The following is a 17305-nucleotide window of genomic DNA, read 5'->3' on the forward strand; positions in this document are numbered from 1 at the left end:
TTAAGCCAAAGTGTTCAGCTGTCCCACTATTTAGGTAACTAGTATGTCTCTTCTCCAGTTACAGCAATGCCAAAGACAGATTTATTAATCAATTTGTTTATTTATTTATTTATTTATTGAACTGCTTCAGACAATGTTTCTAAACCTAGTAGTAGAAAAATATTTTAAAGATTCCTGGAAAAATAGGTGTTTTCTCAATGAAACCATTGCAAGCAATGCCGGTTAAGCCCAGCACCTGTTTTAGGGAGCTTAAATTTCAACATAGAGCCTGAGGTAAGTCAGTGCCCTGGGATAGAATATAGTTACCCAGCAAGAAGAGCAGGAAGCCACTGAGTTAATACCCACTAGGTGTAAAAACTATTGTTCAGGTTACCCTGGGCATCCTATTTCAGAGCCCTAAGGCAACCCTCTATCCATCACCCAAAATAATCCCCATAAATTATTTCATTACCCTTCCTCCCTCTCCCTGCCATAGATTTGACCAGGGTGAGTTTTTTTTTCCTCTATTTCCCCAATGCCTGTGTCATTGGAGAGGCTTCTGCTCCCCCTCCTAACATACTCTGGGAAGCAAAAGACTGAGTCTCAGCTTTCATCTACTGCAGAGACCAAAGCCACTTTCCCAGGAGTGTTCTAGATGGCAGATGAAAGGCTCTTTCAGGGTGCAGAAAAAACATCTTTCAAGTCCCCAACACCTTTTCCAACTGGGGACAATGTGCTGTTTTTTTGCACCCATTAGGAGCTGTCAGTGGCTGTGATCTTTTGTCTCCAGCCTCCAGTCAGTCTGCAGAGAGTATGTTGATGAGCATGAAGCTTGTAACTCACTGGCTTCTGTCTCCTTATGCCAGTTTCTAATGGCTCCAACTTATTCTTAATTTTCTTGCTATCATCTCTTACTAGCTTTAACCTATTTTTCGGTTCAATCTGTTCCTTACTTTCTTCTGGATGTCTCCTTTGCTCTGTGTTTTAGGCTGTCTTGTTTTTCAGATCTAAGTGTCCTGGAAGCTGCATATAGATGTATCTCCATATTCATGACCTTCTGACAAAGATGCTATTCACCCATGCCAATTTTATTCTTCACTGCTTCAACACCCAGAATTTCTCATTTAGACCATTTAGCTTTGGAATGTTATTTTTTAATGTATCAACCGATCAATTGCTTATACTAAATATTTACTTTAGAAAACTTGAAACTTGACATATTCTGGTGACTAGAACTCCTTTTTTTGTCTCCCAAGGGCTGAAAGATGGATGCAATATCCTTCAGGATTTTTTGTGAAACTCAGATATTATTTTGGGGATTTGCTAGCTTTCTTTTTGTGTTTGTTGATTCAGCAGAGTCCAACTTACTATGTAGAACTTTAAAAAGATCAGCTGTAAGTATTAAACAAAGAACTAATATTAGATGGTTTGGGCAAACTTTCCTCTGCTTATTTTTTTTGTGTGCATCCTCCACCTCATTCTTCCAGGCTGAAAATCTACACTAAATTCTCCTGAACTCCTGACTTACATTATCACTGAGTTAGTAATTTAGAAATGAGAGAGGTTCCAAGACCACAAAGGTCCTTGCAGCATTGTCACAGTTTAACACTGGACAGGCAATTAAACAAATGACAGATACTCTCTATTACTGAGTCTTGCATCTGGGGAAGAACAACCCCATGTACCAGTACAGGTTGAGGGCTGACCTGCTGGAAAGCAGTGTAGGTGAAAGGGACCTCGGGGGCCTGGTGGACAGGAGGATGACCATGAGCCAACAAGGTGCCCTTGTGGCCAAGAAGGCCAATGGCATCCTGGGGCGTATTAGAAAGGGGGTGGTTAGTAGGTCAAGAGAGGTTCTCCTCCCCCTCTATTCTGCCTCGGTGAGGCTGCATTTGAAATATTGTGTCCAGTTCTGGGCCCCTCAGTTCAAGAAGTACAGGGAACTGCTTGAAAGAGTCCAGCACAGAGCCACAAAGATGATTAAGGGAATGGAACATCTCCCTGATGAGGAAAGGCTGAGGGAGCTGGGTCTCTTTAGCTTGGAGAAGAGGAGACTGAAGGGTGACCTCATCAAAGTTTACAAATATGTTAAGAGAGAGTGTCAGGATGGTGGAGCCAGGCTTTTTTTCAGTGACATACAGTGATAGGACAAGGGGCAATGGGTGCAAACTGGAACATAGGAGGTTCCATGTAAATATCAGAAAAAAACTTCTTTCCTGTGAGAGTGACAGAGCACTGGGACAGGCTGCTCAGAGAGGTTGTGGAGGCTCCTTAGCTGGAGACATTCAAAAGCCACCTGGACACGTTCCTGTGTGATGTGCTCTGGGTGATCCTGTTCTGGCAGGGGGGTTGGACTAGATGATCTTTCGAGGTCCCTTCCAACCCCTAAGATTGTGTGATTAATCTCTCTCCCTATCCAGAAAGGGAAAGGAAAGAGAATAAGGGAGAGAGATCTATGGGCTGGAAACTAAACTACACAGCTTTAATGAAACAATAATGATAAAAAAGAAAATAATGAAATATATAAAAATATATACAAAACCAATATCACAGTCACCTAAATAAAGCTCATGTTACCACCGGGTCTGTGGGGCAGCCTTGGGAACATTTTGCAATGGGCTCCTGGAGTCAGTGGCAGGTGGGAGGTGGATGCAGGAACACATGGATCAGGATCAAAGGTAGATGAATGGCAGAATCTTCCCAGGATGCCGGCCATGCACAAAGAGAGCTTGACCATCGTGATCCCTAAGTTATACTGAGTATAGCAAATATGGGAGGGAATACATGGTTTGGTCAATTTTGGTCACCTGTCTGGTCCACTCCTCCCAACAGGAATGTCACATGTGTGATTTCTCTACTCCCTTTTGTTTGCGGAGCATGAGATGTTTAGCAGGTCCAAGCATTGGCCTTGGTCCTGCATACCATTCCCAGCAGTAACTATAAATATCCAACATTATTGATCCTAGAAGCAGACACTGAATGAAAAATGTGCCGTTAATTTCAGCAAGTGCAGTTACCTAGAAACAACAGAAAAGTAAAATTACTGGACAGAAAACTGGTTCTAAAGTGTCTCAAACCAAGACAAGCACAAACACCAGACAGGACAGATATTTTGTGTCTGTGAACTTACCCCAGATCTAATCAGTACCACCAACTACTGTCACAGAAGAGTGGTGGCAATAGGAAGAAGTAAGAAAATGACAGTGAGAGGTATCTTCACATACTTGTTTTTTTGGCTCTTAATGTTAAGAAGATGGAGCTGCTTCCCCAACTTCCACTCTTCAAATAGAGAGGTTCCTACATTCACTATATTGCATTTTTACCAAATAGGCTTTAAATACTATTAATCTGTATATATTTATAATTTTCTTTGCATATGCTATGTAAACCTCAAAGGTTATTATAATATTCATGCCTATAAGAATAATGCAACCCCGCAGAAATAACATGAAATGGAGGCATTCTTATCTCTTTGAGAAAGTATCAAAAGTGATCTTGGGTGATTTAAGATGCGATTCACTGGTTCTCAAATGTCATTGTCTTTGCCCACACAGCCTTCCATGATAAGTGGTTTATATAAGAACAATATTATTTTGAATGCTGCCTTTTTTGAAAGAGAGGAATTTCAATTTGTTTAATGGCTTTGATTCCATATTCAACCACTCAGTTTACAAATTACTGCCTATCATGTTAAGACTGCAATTACAGACATCTTGGCAAATATCATCCACTAGTGCTGTAACTCAGCTTTTTACATTGATGAAATCTTTAAAGAAAGTGGTTTGATAAATTTCTTAAACTAGAGGAACTGTTTCAGTGCATTATCAAGACTTCTTGTTATGCATCTGATCCTGAAAACACCCATACAAATAGTGCTCTGCCTACCTAAAGTGAACCTTTTCCCTTATGGCATGGGATCTTATGGTTATTTTCAAGGAAAGCATGACTACATTGTAACACTGTTAGGTTTCATGTTAGGTGTCTTCAGCATACACTGCTCCTGGGAGGACAGGAGATGCTAAGTAAATAAAGAGAACATCTTTGGACTGGTGTTTCTATCAGACTTATTCCCAATGACTCTGGACAGGCATTTGTATAAATGGGTAGAAGAGTTATATTTCTGTTTCAGTAAGTAAACTGCTTCCAGGAAACATCAGGCATATTGAGATTGCTTTGCACAGATGGCCTGCTCATGCACAGTAATTGGAAACTTTTGGGACATGTCAGGCTTATTGTGCACACAATTATAGCAAAATAAACCTAGAAGGAACCTGAGGAGACCATCTAGCCTATTTTCATCTCTAAAGCAGTATCTCTTTCTCCTGACCAGTGTTTGTTTATCTTGTCATTAAGTATTTCCAGTGATGAAGATTCCAGTCTCCCTAAGCCACCCATTACAGTGCTTTGCAGTTCTAGCACACAAGAAAACATAGACAGTGTCTGACTTCAAACTTGCTGCTGCTATTTAAAGCCATTCCTTTTCACCCTGTGTATCACAAAGAGAATAGTTAATTCTCTCCCTTCTATGATTGTCTTTAAATGCCAAAAAATGGTTTAACACCTTCTCAGTAATGCAGGTATGTATCACCACAGCTTATCAGTAGTACAGTCAGCTGAAGGGCTTCAGACTCAGTCATACCGCACATATGCAGAGCATTATTGTTTCGTTCCGCTCCTCTGAACATTTCTGGGTCTGCTGTAACCTAGATCAGTGACTCTTCTGCAATGCCATAGTCAGTGCAACAGCTCTGAGGAGCATCCTCTGTACACTGTAAGTGCCCATGGACTGAGATGCTCATGATGCTTGTATGTAGGATGTATTGGATGCCCAGAAACTACCTGAGGACACAGAACTGAAATACATCTGGAAATCCCAAATACAGTCCTGAAGCTCATCCAAATCCACCCTGCATAAGAAAAAATGGTTAGGAGAGCACAGATGTGTGGCCGTTCTGTCATTGGGGTAGTAGGCTAGCACTGGCTTTTTAAAGTCCTAGTCATTCAAACATGCAAACACAGATCTACAAAACACAACAATAAACTTGCTGGTGGCAACCAGCTGCCCCACTTGCAGTGCTCCACTATTAACACCAAGCCAAAGTCAGCATGATAAAATGTGTCTAGGTACATTATGCTGAAAAGAGCATGAAAAAAGCTTGAAAATATAGTCTTAGAAATAGTTATTTGCAGCCTTGCCAGTAACAGTTAATTAATGCACTCACTAAGGACCTATATTCAGCTTCTAGAAATTCTAAGATTAGCATATATGGAGGTTTTCTTTCTTTGATCTCAAGTGAGACAACTTCTTTCCCTTGTGCTTCTTGCCCAGTAAACTGAAATTTAAATGAAACTTTTTTGCAGTAGTAAGAGAGAGGGAAAAAACTCATTAAATTATGTCCATGTGCTAACAAACACTGAGTACTTACCAGTAATGTAGATTCTTGCAATTCCACTGCTATTTCCCAGTATTTCAAGGGGAAAGAGAGTAAGTAGGAGTTTTTAGTCTAGGGAAGAGGCATAGGCAGTTAGATTATGTCATTTCAGTTTGAGATCAATGTAATCCAGAGGGCATTCCCATATAAATGGAGGACAATTGTTTAAAATAGTAAAAAAACAGTGAGGAGATTTCTTTTCAGTCTTATTGGTTGTGGGGTTTTTTTGTTCTGTTTTGTTAGTGGCGGGGTTTTTTTTTCCTTTTAGAATAATCATGTTTATGTAAGAAATTTTTGAGTAGAAATAAATTTCCATTTCAGCAGGGTAAGTGTCTTGGAATTACTAGGATCTAGAGTATGTTAAAATGAAGCTTCCTAGGTAGGCAACTGAAAACATCAAAAACATCACATTCAGAGAGCAACAGAGATCCATAGGGGACAGATAGCTGCCAGGCTTTTGGAAATATTTCAAGATTACCACTAGAGCCCCCCAAAAAGCCTGTTAGCATTTGCTTAAAGAATGGGATGAGAAAGAAACAAAATAATTATATTTTTAAAGCACCTTAAATAACTAATTTCATTAAAATTTCTCTACCTAGGGATTTGCCATTCTCCTACATTAAGGATATTCTTTCTCAAAAAGTTACTTAAGTTCTAGTCTTATGAGACAGAAATATAACTGCAGAAATGTGACAGGTTCTCTGAAATCAATGAGCTGTATCGCTGCTAAACATGTACTAGTACATGTCTAGTACTAAAATTATGCAATGAGATACAAAACAGTTACCTAAGATTCCTGGATAAGTACCACACAAATGAGTGACAGAAGATCTATATATAGAAATCCATTTGATACCTAGTAAAGGTATGCTGGGAGAAAAAAGTCATTTTGAAATGGTAATTTAGACATTGGAGTTTCTTGGCTAATGCGTGTCCACTTTCTTATTTATCCACCCCATTACTCTTCTCCAAACACCCTCCTCCAGTACTTTCCTATACCAGTTTTAATGCCTTTGGTGTTACATGGCTGTTAATAGCCATTTTATACAAATCTCCATCTTGGGACTCATTTTAGTATAATGTTTAGTATTTATCTTTTACTGAGTCTCCCCAAATTAAAAGCAATAACATTTATAAAAATTAAATCATCTAATATTCAGTGTGATATGATGTGAGGCAATCTGTGTGTCTTCATCTCTATTCAGGTGAGTTCAGGTCAGACTTTATTCTTCACTGAACAAAGTCTTTATTTATATCTGCCCAATAGAACTAAAGATAATGCCACCTCCAGATTTTTATTTGCTTCTGGAGTAAAGCTGAGTATACTAGGGTATTCTGTAAAGTTAGAGGATATAACTGTCAATATGCTGCTTTGGGTCACAGCTTGGCTACATTCTGTGATCAAAGGGAGTAAGACACTGGTAGGGGAGTCCTGCAGCTATAAGTTTAGAGACAGTATAATACAGACATCTCCAACTTTTGCAGCAAACTGTTACTTCATCACGCACAATGACAACAGTGTATTCTGTCTCCACCAGAGAAAGTGCTAGCTACATGGGTCCATGTAAAGGGTCTGAAAGAGGAAATACAGCGGCATAATTCTTTCCCAATAAAAAGGAAAAATACTCAAAAAAATGAGTCCTATGTGCTTTTTCCTACAAAGAGATGGAAGCCCTTAAAGCAAAGAATTATAGAACAATTTTCCCCTCCTCTGCTGATTTACATTACAAAAAAGAGCTCTACAAATTTTAAGTCCTTTTCACTATCTAAACACTACTGCCTCTCACCCAGTTCTTAGGACAGTACGTGTATTCAGGAATAGCAAGAATGCACTTTCCCTTCAAAGTGTGTGTTTTTAAACATAAATATCTTTTTTAAATTGAAAGATAAACTATTTTTAGCAACAAAAGAGCTCTGAACAGGGACCAAACGGCTACCCTCTGTAAGGTCATTCACATCAGTGGGATTTGCATAGATGTTGCAAAATAAGGCTCACAATTTTCTGTTATGTCTGTCCAGCACATCTGTGTCACCATCCTGAGTTAGAGACTAGCAGGGTACAATGGTTATCAACTACTAAATTTTCAGAACACTTTAGGGAGAGTTGAATAGTCAAATAATATTCCTGGGATATATATTCAGCGCATAATTTTTCAACATATTTGGACTTTTTAAAAATTATTTTAAAAATTTTTTATTACATTCTTTTAAGTGTAGCTGTGGACTGATTTTTGCCACCAGGGCTCTCAAAACTGAATTCTGTACTACACGAAAATATCTGGTTCTATAGATCCATACAGATTTTTTTTGTTTGTTTTCCATCACTAACACTTGATCTTACTAAATTACTGATGGTAAGTATTACAATTCTTAAATATCTATCAGAAAGAAACTGCAGTAAGTTATTTAACTGAAACCAAAGTCTTGGATTTGTTTGAAGTTCATAGGAATCCACATTTGGAGTTGGAAAACTAATGAATGCAAATATACCTACAAATGCAAGAAGCAATTCTGGGCTGTCTCTCACAAATATAACAATTCTCCTCATAGTCTCCAAAACTGAGATCACCAGAAGTTCATCCAGTTTGACAGATAGGAAGTTATAGAAAAAAACAACCAAATCAGTTTTTAAATCCCACTTTTTTGACATATTCCATAAAGCTTGTATCTCAGAACACAATAATTTTCTTTTGAATTAGGAAGTGTCTAGCAACCACATTGATAGAAAAAATGCTTACAGTTTTTCAGTACCCAGCAACTTCAGACTTTTGCAGTGTCTTAGTTTCCTCTCTAATTAAACACACACTGCAAAGAGAAACTTGTTGGACCCTTAGAATGAGTGAGGAGTTTTTTTACCTTATGTCTTGAATTTTAGCTTCATTCATAAGCCTTATTAGGAGGAAAAATACAGGAGGTGAGACAGGGATGATTTGTGTAAATAATGCAAGCAAATAGATTTATATTGAGATTTGTCTCCTGATCCACATCTTATTTCAGTCAAATTGAACAACTTTGTCCTGTGTAACAAGATCACATTGCAGTGCTTTAAACCCTGTCTGCTTTTCCTGCCCTCACATCATAACCCCCATTTGGTAGGTGCTGCTTTACTAGACTATTAAAACTACCAGAAACACCTGCAAAAAGTGCAGGACAGTCTCAGCGCAACATATTCAGTTATAAGTCAAATTTTGCCAAAATCCTATGCTGAAAAGCATGGGCAATTATTAATAAATAGTTTAAGATGTAACTTCATTCTAATGAGTAATCAAAGAGAATTGATTCAGTAAGCTAAAACCTTTAATAACAGATACCTGAATTAAAGTCTTCTTGCTGAAAACAACATTTCACTTAAATATATTTGACATGAAAATAATATTTAATCCTCTCAGAGTCAAGGGAGAAAATTTGCATTTGTACAAGTTATCTATACTTCATTTTACCAGAAAAAAAAGACCAAGTATATCAGCTCAATGGGTTATTTTATCAGAGTATCACCAAACAACACAATTCTTCAAACCCAGGGTAGGATCATGCCTTTGTTTCAGGTTTTTCTTTGTGTTGCAGCACCTTCAGCTAGAGATGAATCTCAGCAGTTCCTGAAACCCCATTTATAGTCTGAAAGGACTGCAGGCTCAGAGAGATAGGTGTAAACAAAGTCTTTCATCCCAGGATTTTCTGAAAGCCTCTAATCTTCTGAAGGATGGGCTTCTTTCATCCTTCCTTCATCTATTCTTGGGCTGTACTCACTCATTTTACTTTTGAAGTATAAAGGAATACCTCAAAACTCTCATTTGTTTTTTGCATTTTCGGAATCCCCTATCCTATGATATTATTCCCAAATCCTTTACTCTTCCGTGTCTTTATTTTATGTGTTCATTACCCCCCAGTCCTAAAGATTTTCCTACATAACTTTGGCTTTGGAAGATTATTATTTTCCTTTCCAAGCCACAATTGCTAAAAACACTTTCACCTATTCCCCTTTCACTTTTACACTTTTACTTTGGAGTAGCTATTATTTCTTAGAGTTATTTCCTAGAGTTACCAGTATGTCTTTCTGCCCAGGAGAGTAAGTGAAAAATCAACAAGAGAACATAGAGTCAAATGCCAGCCTACAATAAGGTAATCAAAAAATGCCTGTTTGAGTCTCCGTAAAGGGAGGGGAAAAGAGTAAGTTTTATAGAATATACAAAGCTCCAAAGGTGTTAAGAGATTTGTATTGGTAGGATGCAAAAAGAACAATTTGTAAGCTTGAAATTCTGGTGATGTATTTAATATGTTCCTCTTAATGGTCAGAAATTATTAGTTCTTCTAAGTAATATTAGAAAGTTAGATATCCCATTAATTAGGCACTTAGAATTCAAAGCATAGATAAATATTCAGTGATTCTTGAAAATGAAAGAAAGAACATTAACTATTATTAGTTTCACCTGTCACATCTTGTTCACTACAATATTAGATAGGAACTTGCTAGAATAATAAAAAACATCCTAAAAGTTTTATGAAGCATCCCACAGAAACCAGTTATTAATTTCTTTCCTGCTGTGTGCTGTTTCAAGAGTACAGAAGGGGTCACACAGACTTGGGGGTCGGGAGCAATATCTCTAATGTACACTTTTTATACTGTTTTCATTATTCTGTTACTCTTTATGTGCTAATCATATTAAAATCAGGAGAAAAATCTCCAGAAGATCAAGTCGCTTTATGGGATGAATTCTGTAGAATTTGGAGACAGGTCTGGAAAGCTGCTTTTTAAAATTTATGTTAAGGATTAGTGTAATGAGTAAGATAAAGCAGTGACAAAAATGCTGTTATAACACTAGTCAGAGCTTCCCCTCCTCCCATCTTCTGGAGTTTCCAATCTGATGCTTTTACATTTATGTAGTGTGAGTCAGTGCTGATCACAAAACTAGGTTACGTGTTATATTGTGATTAATATTTTTTCTTCCTTCTCCTGCTAGTTTAGGGGACAATGTTCTAGCTAGTACTTTTCATACTAAATATTGCAGAGCTAAACATAAATGCCAAAAAATATTTTGACTTTAAAAAAACAAACTTTTAGAGTTGGCTTTGAAGCAACCTTGCACAGTAAAAAGCTCTTCGGTGTTAATTTTCTGCATTATGCTGCTTAAGGTTGTTTTATCCCAAAACACACTACTACCAGGTTTTGGGGACAACCATCACACAAAATACCTAACAGCTGTGACTGCCATCCACCCAGCCTCCTGAGGACAAAATTACTCTAGTTCCTGCATTTGTAGCTCTAGTACTGACTTCTCTGAAATACATACATATTTACAAAAAATCAGTTATTAATTCTTTTCCTGAGCAAAGATACAAAGAATAAACAACATCTATGTTTTCCTGTGAATAGCGTAAAATTATAAGCTAAATTTATTAGTATCTACATTAATGGAGGCATAGAGAATCTGAAAGACTACACATCAACTGCTTCTCAGTTAAGTGGCTCGAGTTTGTCAATCCAGCTGAGTGTTGAGGTGACTGGTAATTTAGACCCACAGCACCCTTGTTGGAACAAACTGCAAGGTGTCTTTACAAATTTATACTCCACCACGATTAGACTTACACAGACATGTCAGCTTACCTGTCTGCATCAGACAGGCAGATATCTTGGTTGTGTGCCTGTTTGGGCTCCGTGATAGCCACACTGTACTTTCAGTCTAAGCTCCTTGCATGCTTTGATTGCTGAGCATGTGAGAAACATGATCAGAAAGCCAAGATCCTCATCCTTCTAACACTCCAGGCTGCAACAGTGCAACAGATGCAAGTGAGAAACAATTCAAGACTTTGGTACCTAATCTACAAATGAGAGAATATCCAAGCAAAAGGCAGAGGAGTCAGAACATAAAGCAAGCAATGGTACTTATGGCTTTTATAGCCCAGATACTAGTCAGTTGGACCAAGAGAGATTCTTTGCTGCTGAAGCTTTCCTCTGCTTAAACCTTAATACAAGGTTCTCCTAGTATGGGAATGACAGATTCAGTGCACTGAAGCACACAGGGTTCTACAAGATATATAAGTACAAGCCCAATAAACATTTGAAAGGGACTATGAGAAAATCCAATAAATAAAACCAACGAATCCTCCTTCCTTGGTGCGAATGTAGGCTGGCAGTTGCTACTTCATTGTGGAAATGTGACTAACACGTTCATAACCCTTGTCAGAAAGGCAGAAATACTGCAAAGCAATTTTTTAAGTCAGGAAGCCGAATACATTTCTTCTTTTATCCTACATTCCTTTTTCAGTTAACCCTTTTGACAGAATTGTTTTTATCTTTTTTTAATAAAGGCTAATTAGTAGGAGAAATAGCATAATGCCAGTCACCCTAACTACTTGCCTCATGAAAGACTTTTGTCAGATTAGTGGATGCAGTGTAGCTCATTTTCTACACTTGCTCCAGGCTAATAGCTTCTTGATGGAAAAATGTAACTTTTAAGAATATTGTCTGACCTACTCAATAATTTGGAGTTTCACCACATTCCTAATATTATGATAATCTGAATCTTTCAAATAAACAAACAGTCCTTACACTGACACCAGAACTACTTAATAAAACCAACAGGTGGTGAACTTGTCATTTTAGCCAATATGTCTAAGTTAAACTGATAAATGCTTATCAGAGATTATTTTACAGGCATCATTAATCCAAGCTTTATATTGGTTGAATGCCATGCATCTGGAAAGTCTCAGGACTTTTTTATTTAAAGAAACATTTAGAGAAATAGAGCATGATAGTCCATAATCTCTAACATGCACATACAGCAATACGTCAGCAAACAGTGGGTGGCCTACAGAGGCACAGATGAATGAAATGTCAGCAGCTGTAGTGCTGTGGTTTCAAGTGGGGAGTACAGGCTAATACTGCAATAACTTGCACAGCCTCTTTTCTGAAGTTTTAATGATGACAAGAACTTTTTGCAGAGACTACACACAACTTGTTCAGATTTCAGCTTCCCTTTGATTTTTCATGTGTGTTTCCTGGCAGTATAAGCAGTATAAGATCATGATTACATGATGCTATTTAGGTTTAATAAATTTACTGTTAGATGACAACTCTGACAGACACAAAGTGCTCCCCAAGCATCATTTCCACTTAGAAAAAGGAAACTTGCAGTAATAGAAACATTTAATTGGTTACATAGCTGAACAGAGTCTTTACCCAGCATAACAGGGAAGTAAATAGCTTCTAAATTTTACTGAGTACTTATCTGTTCAGTCATTTTTATAAACCACAAGTCAAATATTACAATTAAAAGCCTATTGATAGCTGATCACACCTTTGCCTCCAAACCTTAAAGTATTTCCATGAAAAATCTATAGGAGGTGATTATGCCAAGCATTCAGCTTTTTCTACTGCTGACAGAAAGTCTGTCTCCTTTGGGATATACATTATAGTGCTAATATCAGTGTTTAAAGGTTTTATATACAAGTCCCTTTCTATTCAAATATTAGCATTACAACCACAAAAGGCATTGCCTGAAGTGCCCTTAAACATTAAGGTATGTAATGATGACAAAGGCTAACCAATAAATCCTTTATCCCTTGTCCATATACCCCTTCAAGGCCTATGTAGGGCCCTATATATGCCCTATATAAAATTGAAAGGTTGTGAATGGACCTTCGTTGTAACTCCTTTGACTACTTACATTAAGAATATTTTGCCATGCTATTGTGTTCTATAATAATAAGTGAGGAAAACAAAGAGGTAACAGAAATCCCATTCAGATGCTAGTGTTTATAATTTTCCTTCTTGCAGCATATCTTATGTAAATTAAATACCTCGCTTGTTGACACATTACTTACATGTTGGCTCTCAAAAAACTTCTACTTCCACAATAAGTTGTACTAGAGAACTAAAGCTTTAACACTTTCCTAGTCATTTTGCAGCTTGGTAGGCTCCCCACTGATTCAGCAGGCTCTATAAAGATTGCTGTTTATACACATCTGAAATGCTTACGTACTAAGAAGGTAGTAGGGAGCATCCACGGCTGAGTTGCTTCTCAACAGAGGACAAGCCAGGAGCTGAGGATGATGGCCAGGTACGCTCACCAGCCAGCAATACAGTCCCTTAAGCACTTCAGAAAAGCAGAGCAAGTCCCACAGCAATAACTAGGGTAGCCATAGCTTAGTGACTGCTGGAAAAGCCTGTAGCAACACAGCAGGTCTAAGGTCCAGCCAGGAAGTCAAATCAGCAAGCCAAGGAAACACTCAGGAGGCTTCTCAGGGGTGCCTGCAAGCTGGATGCACTCTTCTTTCCATGCACTTTTCCACTGTTGGGCTGAGTGTGATTTACTCTTGAGGATCATCCATTTATGAATACTTGTCTGAATAAATTTCTTACTCCAACGTAGTGTCTTGGAGCTTGCAGTACAGCTTCCAGTTTTCAATATTATAGTTCTTCTTTTTTTATGTTCCACCAGTTTGTTTTCTGTTCTTTGATTCTCTTGTTGTCTGTAATTGGCTGATTCTGGATGACAATTCTACCAATAAGTACAAATATTTCTGTAAAACAAAATTGATTTCCAGGAAATGGGAGAGTTCTGTTTACTCAGAACTCCCAAACTTCCACCTTCAAAAACCAAATTCTACTAAAAATAATAACATACAGAAATCTTTATTATTATTATTATTATTGCATTTTAAACACTGGGGATTTAGATTTACAAGGTGTCTGCAAAAAGATCCTTGCAGCTGTCAAAATAAGTTGATGGAATGTGCTTTCTTAGTGCATGCTAAAAGTGTTATAAAATCATTGGAATCCACAATGCAGGGCTCTATGAAAAGATACAGCAACTACATCAAAACATCCCTGCAATGCTTATCATGGGAGTTTCATACAGAAAATGTTAATAACTTCACAAATATTTTTTCTAGGCAACTTTGAAATGAAATATTACATCAATGTGCGATAGCAAAGGGTTGGCCATATACTGCAGGAACCATTTTTCCTTTTTAGGCCTGATTCAGTAGGTAGGTGTCCCTTCATTTCCAATCTTCCAGCATCTTCATGAAATCTCATCTGGATCATGAAAACAGTAACTTAGATTTAAAATATAGTTTCTTATTTAATGGAAGCACAGCAGTCTTTTCATTCTTTTCTATGTGAGTTTCTGAAATATACTCCTCAGACATATTTTAGAGGGGCTACAAAATATATTCAGGGTACGACTTGCCATTTTGTAATAACAGCAAGGTTTATTCGACTCTCATCAAACAAGACAATGTTGAAGTGATGACGAAAGTGTAGTTCATAAAACGTAGATTTTGAGATGCGAGCTGGGTTCACGACACATTATTTTACTTAAGCTGGAATACAATGAGCATGAGACAATAGAGCTACCTTTACTTCATGAGTTGTGGAATAAATAAAAAAAAATGAGAACCCTCCCAGATGCAGCCCTGCATGTTCAGCCTGAGATCTCAGACATGATACATCCTCTCAGGCTGCCATATATTTACAAGCAAGAAAAGCATCCATGACACCAAACTCTCTCTTTACACATGCTGTTTTCTCTGTTAGGTTTTAGAGGTGTAATTGAAGGCAGAATTTGATGCCATTAATGGAGTTTAGTTAACACTTCTGATGAAGATGTATGAGATACAAAACCCTCCCTAGCACATTATTCAGCTACTTATCACAGCCCTGTGGTTGTTTTGGCTCTCTTGTGTTACCAGGTGTAGAGAGTAATAACAGTTTATTTTTCCCCTTGAAGCAATCCAATGGAAATCTGAAAACCTTTGAAGAGCAAGTCTTGGAAGAAGATGTCTTCGTTACACACATGCTTTACTGGATAAATGGCTGGAAAACTATGCAAGTGAGACTGTCCAAAGTGTCCAAATTCCATGAACAACAATGTCCAGCTTTACACAGAACTGGCAGCAGACAACAATTATACAATAATTTTGGAGTGTGCAACAGTACATAGTATACAGCAAGAAAACTAGCATTTTGCTGTTTAAAGCTTGTCCCCATGGATATACATGGAATACAAATGATTACTGATTATGAATTTATAACTAAGTGTCTATTTTGCCTCTTCACCCTGTGAATATATTCCAGCTATAGAAAAAGAGTCACTAATTTTGACTCTCTTTTCTGCTATACTGCCTGCTAAGATTACAGTAGCATGGGTAGTTATTATGATGTTTCATCAGACAAGAAACAGGAAACTTGTACAAGAAATGTGTACATCAGGAAAACCAGCTGCCTACAGACTTCATCACAGACTAAAATTTACAGAAGTGCCTTCTGACACATTCTATTTTCATTTCCTGCATCCCTAAATGGATTTAGTAGATTTAGACACTTGGTTACCCTCACCTGGAGTCTACTGGAATTGCTATCAGTGGTGCCCTAGATTAGGAATGGCACAGTCTTTCAGTGTGAGCAGGCAGCTCCAGATGGATGCACTACATTAGCTGAGAGTCATTTCTGGGGTACCTGAGATCACAGGTACTTGCAACACCATTGAAAAGGCTGTTCTGACACCTCTATAGTTTCTACCATGCTGCCGTGACATCAGATTCCTCTAGTGTCTGAGTGTACTTCACCCTTCCCATACACACATGCTCCATTATCTGCTTTGTGATCACAACTCTTCTTTTGTTGCCCATGACATTGTGGTTGCAAATCTGCAACTGTACACTAAACAAAACATTTAAACAGTAGAAGATCACTGAATGCCAGAATCAGCATAATCTTAAAGACTGGAAAGATTTTATGTGTTTTTTACCCTTTATGTTACTCTCTGGAAAACACCCTGCAGGTACTGCTGACCCACCTTCAGCAATCCTGAGAGAACAAAAGAACCACAAATCAGAATGTTATACAGCATGTACTAGGAGACAAGAAAATGCAAAACATTTTAAATCCTTCCACTGGAAAAAACTCTACAGTCAACAGAAGTATTCAGAGCAATTCTTTAATAAGATTTTCCTGTTATTGATACAGAAACAGGCAACTAGATATTGTTGTTTTACATTGGATAAAATGAATTATTGGTCTAAAGACTTTTGAAGCTATGGGCATGTATGGAAATTCAGCAAAAAAATTGCTACCGAGAAAATGGTGAAGGGCTCAGATTTATTGTGTTACTATCCCAAAACAGTAGTAGACATAGAATACACATGGCAAGTGGCTTGTTTCAGAAGCAGATGCAACCTCAGAAGTCTGACGAAAGGACCAGAAATACCATTTGGGATTACTCAGCTGTTGGACAGGGAGAAGTTAGATAGCTAATTAAAAGCTTTTGGATGTGATTACTTCTAGAGCAGAAGCACCTGAACCTGGATGAGTTTCACAAATGACTCAGATTGTGAACAGTTACGGAATATAGGAAAACGCAAATTATGGAAGATGCTACAGTTAGTCATTACAGCATTACACAGCCTAATTACATTAGTTCCGGAATCTTACCAGCATATCTGATTTCTGTATTGATTTCTGAAAGCTAAATGTAATATTTGCTTCAGATGTGCATCCAATACCTCAGACTAATGAAATGCTACTGTGCTTGGGTGATGGCCAATATGTAACTGAACTTGACTTACCAAGTGGTATTTGGAGATGCTTTTGGCTTCTCAGATTCCAGAAGCCAACAGTCTTTTCTATACTCCGTGAGGCAGGCTAGTTTTAGCAGCCCATTTAATTTTCATTAAGGTCCAGCAGTGTATCCATCACTGATGGAGAAAATAATTTATCTTAATCAGAGATGCACATTTTGATACAGTGATCTATATCACGCACTTACCTAGACAGAGGTGAGACACCTACAGAAGGTGAATATGGCCCTGGAGCCTTTTAGGAAGCTCATGTTTCCCTACTAGTCTGGCTAAATTACAAAATGAGTGCACAGAAATAAAATAAGATTAATTTT

This window comes from Chaetura pelagica, unplaced genomic scaffold (assembly GCF_000747805.2).
Source record: "Chaetura pelagica isolate M959 unplaced genomic scaffold, ChaPel_1.0 scaffold67, whole genome shotgun sequence".
NCBI lineage: Eukaryota > Metazoa > Chordata > Aves > Apodiformes > Apodidae > Chaetura > Chaetura pelagica.